The 9,043-nt window shown below is 43.9% G+C and overlaps 2 long non-coding RNA genes across 2 annotated transcripts; one reads left to right on the top strand and one right to left on the bottom strand.

The window, feature by feature from the left end:
• Window positions 1-1,486: 1,486 nt before the first annotated feature.
• Window positions 1,487-7,087, bottom strand: LOC120743224. Its single transcript, XR_005698098.1, has 3 exons — window positions 7,076-7,087; window positions 5,828-5,832; window positions 1,487-1,643 (listed from the first exon to the last, which is right to left on the bottom strand). It is a non-coding gene; the product is annotated as an uncharacterized LOC120743224 (long non-coding RNA).
• A 596-nt stretch (window positions 7,088-7,683) lies between these two features.
• LOC120743229 lies at window positions 7,684-8,312 on the top strand. The gene is made up of 2 exons (XR_005698105.1): window positions 7,684-7,959; window positions 8,104-8,312. It is a non-coding gene; the product is annotated as an uncharacterized LOC120743229 (long non-coding RNA).
• The last annotated feature ends 731 nt before the right edge of the window (window positions 8,313-9,043 follow it).

The raw sequence follows: 9,043 nt of genomic DNA, 5'->3' as shown, positions 1-9,043 counted from the left end.
TGAAAACGAAGATTTTTAAAAACTCCGTTTTTGCATTTACGTGTGGACTAGAAAAACGGAGAAAACGCAGCGTCAAAGGTGTGCGCATTTTTTGACGTCACACTGTGCGCCACGTTATTGTTTCGGTGAAATGAATTTCTACAATACTGTTACTGTTAATTCTACTCTCTGCAGTGTTTAAATGCTTACATATACACACAGTTACTGTCCCTCCACACATACGACTCGATTCTGCTTCTATGCCCCAGCTTTGTTTACTTTTTCCCACCGAGGCTTCTAGACTTCTGATTGGCCAACATTTCTGCACGGTTAGGAATCTAGCTCCACCTGCTGCTTTGGCATATTCATAGCAGCGTTTTCCTTCATTTCTGCCTTTATGTGTGGACGGGATTATTTTTTAAAACGAAAACGGAAAATCTCCGTTTTCAAAAATACCCGTGTACGTGTGGACGTAGCCTCAGTCTCTGACTGGAAGCGCTAATTCGTCATTCGGCTTTTGTCAGACTACAGTAACTGTTAAAACTGTTTGAAAAGCTAAGCTATACAACAAGGAGAGATTGAGAATTTCCTTTTAGTTCTTAGTTTATTTGATATTGACAAAAGTTAGTCAGTTTTGTCTGTTCTTCTGTAAAACAAACTAAGATTTATTTTTAGAATTAATATTTTGTTTCTAAGTGGAATTGACAATTTAGTCGTCTGTTTCATTTGTTCTATTTTGAAACTTAAACGCTTTAGCGGCTGCCTTTTGTGTAGTTTGCAATATTTGACTTTATTTATCTGAAAAAGTCTCATGTTCCTTAAGTACATCTACCCTGTTGAACTTATTATGGGAAATAAATATTTAAATAAAAACAAGCTGCTGATTATTTCACATTTTACTTGTGAGCAACGGCACATTTAAATCTTACAAATATAGTTATTTGGCTTATATCGTGATAGATATCGTTATCGCCTGAAATGAAAAAAACATATTGTGATATGAAAAAATCTTATATCGCCAAGCTCTAGTTACAACAACAAGAAGCCATTGATTGTTTATTGGTTAAATGCGTTTCATGTCACCCAGAGGGCATTTGTGTAGATTTAGGGGACAGGGTCTAAAGCAGTTTGGTTATGAAAACAACGTCTGTGCGTGATGTCTGTTTGTGGCTCAAGGCCTCGACTGAATTGTTTACTGTGCTTCACACGGCCTGATAAGGAGCAGTGGCACAGAGTGAAAATGATGAATTAACGGTGTGAGTCTTATTTCGGAGCGCCACATTTTGTGATTGAGATTTAATTGAAGGAGGAACACCCTGAAAAAAAAAAAAAAAAAAAAAAAAAAAAGGGGCCAGCCCTTGGATTTACGTAAGCATCTCGCGTGTATTTGACACAATTGCCTCAGGCTTTAAAGATCTGTACGAAATCCAACAACTCAATTTGTTCTCATTGAGATGACGCGATACAATCTAATAAGAGTGGTTAGTTGCTGAACTCACGGAATTCACAACACCGCATAAGATTTCAAACTACAGGAAAATCACTGGAGTTATAAGAGGCAGACAACGACACACACACCACATGCATGCTGTTGCTATTTATTGTGGATTAACCTGTCAAGGGCAAGAACAAAAGAATTCTGCCTCAAATACAGGAAATCATAGCTTTCCTGTATTTCCTACATTGTTGGCATGCTGCTTAGTGCTGTTGCTCCACAGTAAGAAGGTCCTGGGCTCAAGTCCACAGTCTGGCTAGTTTGCAGTGGTTTCTCTCTGGGTATTCTGGTTTCCAGTGTGAGAGGAAAAGTCAGGCAGGTATTAGAGCTAGGTTAACTGATGATTCTAAATTATCCATGAATGTAAACGGCTGTGTGTTTCTATCTGATAGACTGGTGAGCTGTCCGGGGTGTACCCTGCCTGGTAACCTGTCACTTCAGGGTTATTTCCCGGCCCTGCTGCAACCAGGATAAAGATAGGAGGATGGTAGTTGTTATAGACCCATTCCATTTTTATGGTAACCAGGATCTAGACTTTGTTGAACCATATGCAATATGAAGACAACATGTAGTATTTAAGTGACCAAGTAGTATTTGGATAAAAGTTATTGAATAGTGTTGAAATAAACTGACAGAATTGAAGGATTAAAATATTCCAGGAGCTCAATTTACTCCATCTGAACATGTTTCAATCGTGTTTTATGAACACAACATGCAGGTTTACTGAATATGAAAAGGTTGTGTTGATTTAACTCAGTTGTTTAAGTTTCTGCCAAAGCAAAACCTTTGTGTGCAACCAGTGTCCACTATTGAATCAAGTAAATCCAACATGTTTTTTGTCAGTGCAAAAAGGAGTTACGGTGCCTGTATTCCTGCACAATATTGTCCCGGGAGGGAGAAAAACTTTCTGGTGAAGTTTTGGTTGATTTTTGGGTTTTGCTTAACACTAGGTTGATTTTATCAGTGAGGTTTGGATTGTTTTCTTTCTCTAAGAGAGAGAAAGATGGTTTTATGCTTGGACATGTTTGCAATGGGCCCCAGTATTTGTTACTTTATTAGTATTTTATTGGTTGCGTTTGTTTGTGCTTTTGTTACAGTGCACTGAAATAAGAACATCTGAGAGGTGTGATCCACCGGTGGTGATATTTTGGTATTTTGTGAGTTCCTGATTTAACAAATCAGCTCTTTAATCCAGGCCTGAGAGATTGAACTTTAAAGCGCTATAAAATATTCTTTTTTTTTTTTTTTTTTTTTTTTTTTGGCCTGTCCCGTTTGGCTCTTTTCCTCCTTTTCGTTTGGCCATCAGAATTGTTGTCTAAAGGCAAAGAAAGATGCCCAACGGATTTACTTTACCAAACTGACCATCCCAGCCTTGCCGTAATGGTCCATTTGATTCACCTTTTATTGTTTATTTTATTTTCACTTACTGAATACGGGACAGACTTGACTGGGGGAAAGAAGGGGAGAAAGAAAGAAGGAAAGAGAAACAGCTGAGAAGAGGGACGGGGGAGAAGGGCAAAAGACAAAAACCAACAGAACGGGCAGAGAAAAAAAAATGCATATATCGATCACCTGGATCACCTGCTGAGAAAGAAAAAAGAAAGCAAGCAGAAGAGAACAAGAGTAATAGAATAAACAACATCACAATGATATATGGGAATATGACAGTAAATACTAAATGTTAAACATTATTGTGCAGCACATAAGATCAACAGAACACAGTGTGCTTTGAGGTAGGAGCCAAAAAGGGTGTAGTTTGTGTGTGTGATCACCAGTGTGTACACCTGTGAGCATGGACGCGCTTGTTTTTTGTTTTTTAAAAGGTTCCTTCATGTAATAATCTGCTAGAGGGTGTGGGGGGGCCACAGCCCCGTCCTCCAGGGCGTGAAGCAGGTGTGGAGGAGATCAAAACTCCAGACATCCAGAGGCCCCCAGAACACAAGAGACCAAGGAAGACCAACAGAGGGGCAGCTGCGCCACTGTCCCGGAAAGAGCTGAGGAGAGTCCCAGATGAGGGCTCACTCAGCAGCCGCGGAGCAGAAGCCAGGGGGAGTTGCAGTGACGCGCCCGTGAGCTCCGCCGGCAGCCAGCTGCGCCTGAGTGACCGAGCCCCAGGCCGAGAGGCCGGGGGCACCCCACCTCCGAAGTGGCCCGAGTGAGCCCCAGGCCCCGATAAGCGGCCGCCAAGGAGTGAGCCGGTGTGTACCTGGACGCCCATCCCCGGACACAAAGAACCACCAACGCACCGATGTCTGAGGGAGTCCGCCACCGGCAGGGGAAGTTGTGGTGGGGGGAGATAGGCCTCCAAACCTTGGAGGGCCTGAGATGTCCCCAGAGAGGTGGCGCCTGACACCCAACCTGACATATAGACACAGACATACAGGCACACACAGACACAAACATCCATTCCCGCCCTCATGCTCTCATATGCACTTACTCCACACTCAACCAACGTGGAGACAGACATAAAGAGACGCTGTACACACGATCACGCTCCCCAAGCGTACTCTACAAACCGGGTCTAGGTGCCCCCGCCCCTGGAGGGGGGAACTGCACCCAGACCCAGGTGGTGTTTCCCTTTTCCCTGCGGTGGGGGGAGGCAGACCGCCCCGACTCCGCAGCAGCAGGAAGGCGCCACACTCCAGACCGCAGTCCGACGGCCAACTCCTCCTCCTAGTCCTAGCCCCCCTGCTCCAGCAGGTCGCAGAGAATGGGGGTGAGAGAAGACTCCAAACCTTTCTCCACCCGCTCATTGTAGTGTTGATGCATGTGTGTTCTAAGGTGCATTTAAAACCCAGGAGGGCTTGGAGCTACCTGCCAGAGAGCAGCAGGTAAGCGCATGGTCCCTCCTGCTAGCCCTCAATGTCTACGTGTATTTAAAATTGAGAGGTGGGCAACGATGCCAGGGGTGGGGTGTACACCCTGATGGTACTTTGGACTCCGTGCATCGTGCCCACCCCCAAGATCCTATATGTATGTGTAATGAGAGTGTGAGTAATGTGAATGTCTAAGTTGTGGGATAAAATTGAGGCAGAGGCAGCCAGAAGGGGACAGAGGGGGGGGGGGGGGGTAGCCTCCTCTGCACCCTGGTGACATACCCCTACTCCAAGGCCCTGCATGTGTGGGTGGTTGTGGTGGAGCGGGAAGAGGGAGGCAGCTGGAGATGGGGAGGGAAGGAAGGGAGGGGCAAGTGACCCCTCCCTGGGGCCAGCTCCCCCGCTGACCCCAGTAGGCACCCCCATACTCCGCGACCCGCCAGGGAAAGGGGGCCCAGGCCCATCCAGACCGGGGCCCAGTGCAGCAGCGCCGCCCGGCCCCACAGAGCCCGGGACAGTCCACCCAACCCCACCACAGAGAAAACTGCACCCACCCCACCATCCACTCATCTTCCAGACTACATAAGACAATAAACACCCAGGCTGAGATCTTCCTCCACCTCTCCTGTATCTCCCCCTCCTGCAGAGGGAGCTCCTGAGGAGAGGAAAGCTCCTGCAAAGTGTGACAATCTCCCCCACCAGTTGAAGAGCCCCCCAGGTGGCTCGACGCACCGGCGGCACCCTGCTCCAGGGCTGGGCCCCCATGCACCCACCCGCCCACAACACACCAACCAGGACCCAAGCCCCCGAGGCCCGGTCCGGGTCCCAGCCCAGAGACGGAGCGCCCCCAGAACCTCACGCCCATCCCGGACCCACCCAGGGGCAGCCAGGCTACCAGGTCAGTAACCCACGTCCGTCAGCACAGACCCTCCCCTAGCCCCGCTGCACGCAGCCGCGTTGAAACAGTCACCTGAGAGCCAACAGAGCCCCTAACCGGACATGACCGCTACCCCGGGTTGAGCCCCCCAAGGAAGATGCCTCCGGGGAACCCCCCGACGCCCTAAGCCTGTCCCTACCCCCACACCACTTTAAAGCACTATAAAATATTCTTACTGGAAACAGTCGCAAAGTGTTTTTCTCCATGATTATAATGGGCTTGGGAGAAATTCACTTATATGGGACATTGATCACATGAGAAGTCCTGAGCCTAAAAGGATTGCAGCGAGTCAATCCAGTCCAAAAACAAGGAACTGTTTTCCTTTAAAATGATGACGTCATCTTGCTGGTGATGGAGGCTCGAATAGGTTGCGCGTGAGACTCCATTATCAGCAACATCTGGTATGAATGTGTGTGGATGTATGCATGTGACTGGACTGTGATGGACTGACGACTAAAAGTTTTAACTGACTTGATACTGAGACAAAAACAGTGCCGACTTTAGGACTAGTGAATGTCCACAACAATTCACCCAGCCTGTGGAAGAAGGGTGGAGGTTTTGTCTTGCTTTGTTTTGTTTGTGCAGGAGCAGAAGGATGACAGAGACTAAGGGGGGAGGCTGTAGCTTCACATGAGTGTGAGCTGCAGACTGAACCCTTTGGTTGCTAATTTTGAGTCACTGATGTTTGCATTAAGAAAAGTGTGTTTTAGTAGCTCTGTTTCGATTAATGTATCACATTATATTGTTGGGAATGTTAAATGCTAAAGGGAAGAAGAGGTTTGATTTCACTCATGACTGAACATGTTATTATTAACCATAGCAGGCCACTGTAAAGAGTCAATTAACTTTTATAGAGAAAAAAAAAAGCCAAAAAACTCTATTAATATCTATGAATAACAGGGAAATGGTAGGCTTGTCACATTCAGAATGGAGATATGTAATGATAAACACTGGTCCCCGTCTTTTGGGTGCTTTCTTGAAATAGTCAGCAATTTAAAAGTAGGATAGAACCGACAGGGGCATGTGCTGAGAGGTGGTGCTGCACAAGAACAAGAGCAAAATAAAAAAATTATTGTTTTTAGCTTTGAGAAATTCAAATTAAAATGTACCATTACACTCAGAGGATCAATATGAAATTCAATATATGCTAATTTTGTGTGTGAGTACATGACTGATAGCTGTTCTGTCCTGAGCTTTTGTTTTTACAGCACCCACTTGACCACACCAACAGTTCTCGCCACCAAAAGGGGGTACTTGCAACGAATAGGGAGGAATATCATCAAAACTGGGAAAGGTAAGCCCCGAAGGGGGTGATAACACCATAACTTTCACTTATGGTCAAATTCTTAAAATTTGACCCCAAACATGAAAAATTCTTCAAACATTTAGAGACAGAGTGGAGTTCTAGATAAACATAATGTCGCAAACCAAATAAGGATGGAGCATTGGAATCGATAAGATGGTGAAATAACACGCAGTAAAATGTTGATCATGTCGATTATGTTTATTCCAGTGTGCAGAGATTGGCTAATCTGACCAGGAAATGTTATAAAATGGATTGTCGGAACAGTCAGCGTTAAAGTCACCTTTGACAGTCCAGACCAAGGTTATTATCGTTAACAAAAACGAAATAACGAAAACTAGAAGTGAAAAAACATTTTCGTTAACGAAAATAAAATTAAAAAAAGGAAAACCAACTAAAACTGTAATGAATGTTCGCAAAACTAACTAAAATTAACTGAATTTATAGCAAAAATGTGTTTAGTTTTCATTGATGTGTGCGTGTCCTACAATAGTCAAGTCAAGGCAGTACGTTAGTCGAGTCTTCTGTGTTGCTGCTCTGTCCACGTGCAGAATCATGTCAGGAAAAATCGGGAGAAAGCGCCTGAGTCCAATTTGGGATTACTTTGAATATGACTGTGTTTTGGATAAAGCAAGTGTCTTGTAGTGGAAAGAGACAAATTATGAGGGATATTTCTAAAGGGAAAAAATCCCACAAACCTTAAAGTGCACTTGAGAAGCTCGCACAAGAAGGCTAACCTAGCTTACCTTGAAAAGGTAAGGGGGAGCACACTCCCCCTCCTCAAAGAGCTCCCCCCACTCAACCCTCATCCCCAGAAAACAGAAGCTAACCCCAGACAAGGCAGCGTGATGCATCCCGGGACAACAGGACTGGGATATCTACATGACTGTGTGAGTCAATTGCCTTCAAAAAGTTTATCAACTCACTTGAACCAAAATTACGAACACCCGGTGCTGCAAGAGTTAATAGTCTCAATACCCAAGGATAAGCAGAAGAGCATGACTGATATGATGAAACTGGGATTTGGTTACACTTAATTTTTGCAAACACAACTAAAACTATAACTGAAACTAATCAAAACTAAACCGAAACTAAGGATTTTCAGAAAAAAATAAAAACTAGACTAAACTAGCAAATAATTGGTAAAAACTAATTAAAACTGATATAAAATTGAAAATCTGGAGTCGGAGCTAAATAAAAATGAAAACGAATGAAAATTGCAAAACTATTAAAAGCCTGGTCCAGACTAAGATGCCGTTGGACATCTTCAGGGCGGAAAAGGGTTGGTGTGACCAAGGTGTGGTTTGGCTTGTTGTATGTATATAGTCTGAGATCATATGGCTCTGGATGGACCAGTTACCAGGGCATGGAAGGAGGACAGACTCATTAAATGAGGAGAAGGAATTTCCTGGGATTGGAGATCCTCTGGGTGAGTGGTTGACTAAAAGCATGCATAAAATAAAAGCTATTTTTTGTTATTGATTTGTAATACATTGATAATTGGCCACATTTACAGCTGTATTGACTTGTTGTGGACGTAGTCTACTTCATGTTTGAGCACTCTAATTAACAGATTGAAAATAGAGACATTAAAGGAAGAATATGCAGCGCCACCCTGTCAGACGCCAGTGACGGTGGGGCTCAGTGATGAATCAGGTGAGCTGCATTCATGGCTGAATCAAAACTAAGTTTCCCCTGCTGTGGTCAGTGAGGGGAAAACAGGGGGAAATAAAATTAAAAGAGGCATTTATAAACGTTTATGTGTCAAGTTTATAAATGGGATAAAAGGGGGTGTTTTACTGTTATTTTAGCATCAGCATTATTATTGCATCAGAATCATATAACAAGCATTGCATTAATCATTTATTGAAGCTTTTGACATTATACTAACATTTGTGTTCCAGTGATTGTTATAACCTCAGATTAATCTTCTATTTACAAGTGTTAGGATAATTGTATAATCTTTCTTTGCAGGTGTAACCATGATTATTTTTATACATATTGTAGTTTGTTGCTCATTATAGAGTTGTGCTCAAGTTAACCCTTTAGAGCCGGTCGGAGCGGGAACGCTCTGTTTTGCGTAACTATTTTTAAATCCCGGTAGCTCTGCAACCACGTAAGCTAGCGCAATAATTTTTTTTGCATATGAAACCGGAGGAGTTGTACTTACATCTTATGCCATCAGCTTGTCCTAGGTCACAGTTTCCTTCCAAATATAGCTTTGCAAAAACTGCATAAAAAGCGCTTGCAGGAACAAAAACATAATATTCCAGAAACACGCTTTGCCGATCCGATCAGCTGTTCATAACACTTCCTACATTGGAATAGACGTCAGTGGGAACTTTTGCATGTCCGCCATTACCTGCCCGAAACCGGAAGTGACGTCATTTTCGCGGAAATGTAGTTTTTTTTTTTACCATCAGGGCCTCAGGGCCTATACTGGTATTTTTAAAAGTTATGTTAGACTTTATGACTTTCTGTGTCGTTTCTGGGATGCTTAGGACTCATATTGC

Source organism: Simochromis diagramma, unplaced genomic scaffold (genome assembly GCF_900408965.1).
Source record: "Simochromis diagramma unplaced genomic scaffold, fSimDia1.1 OVJJ01000522.1, whole genome shotgun sequence".
NCBI classification, from domain to species: Eukaryota; Metazoa; Chordata; class Actinopteri; order Cichliformes; family Cichlidae; genus Simochromis; species Simochromis diagramma.
Note: the sequence above shows the minus strand (reverse complement) of the source record. Positions and strands in the feature narration are given on the sequence as shown.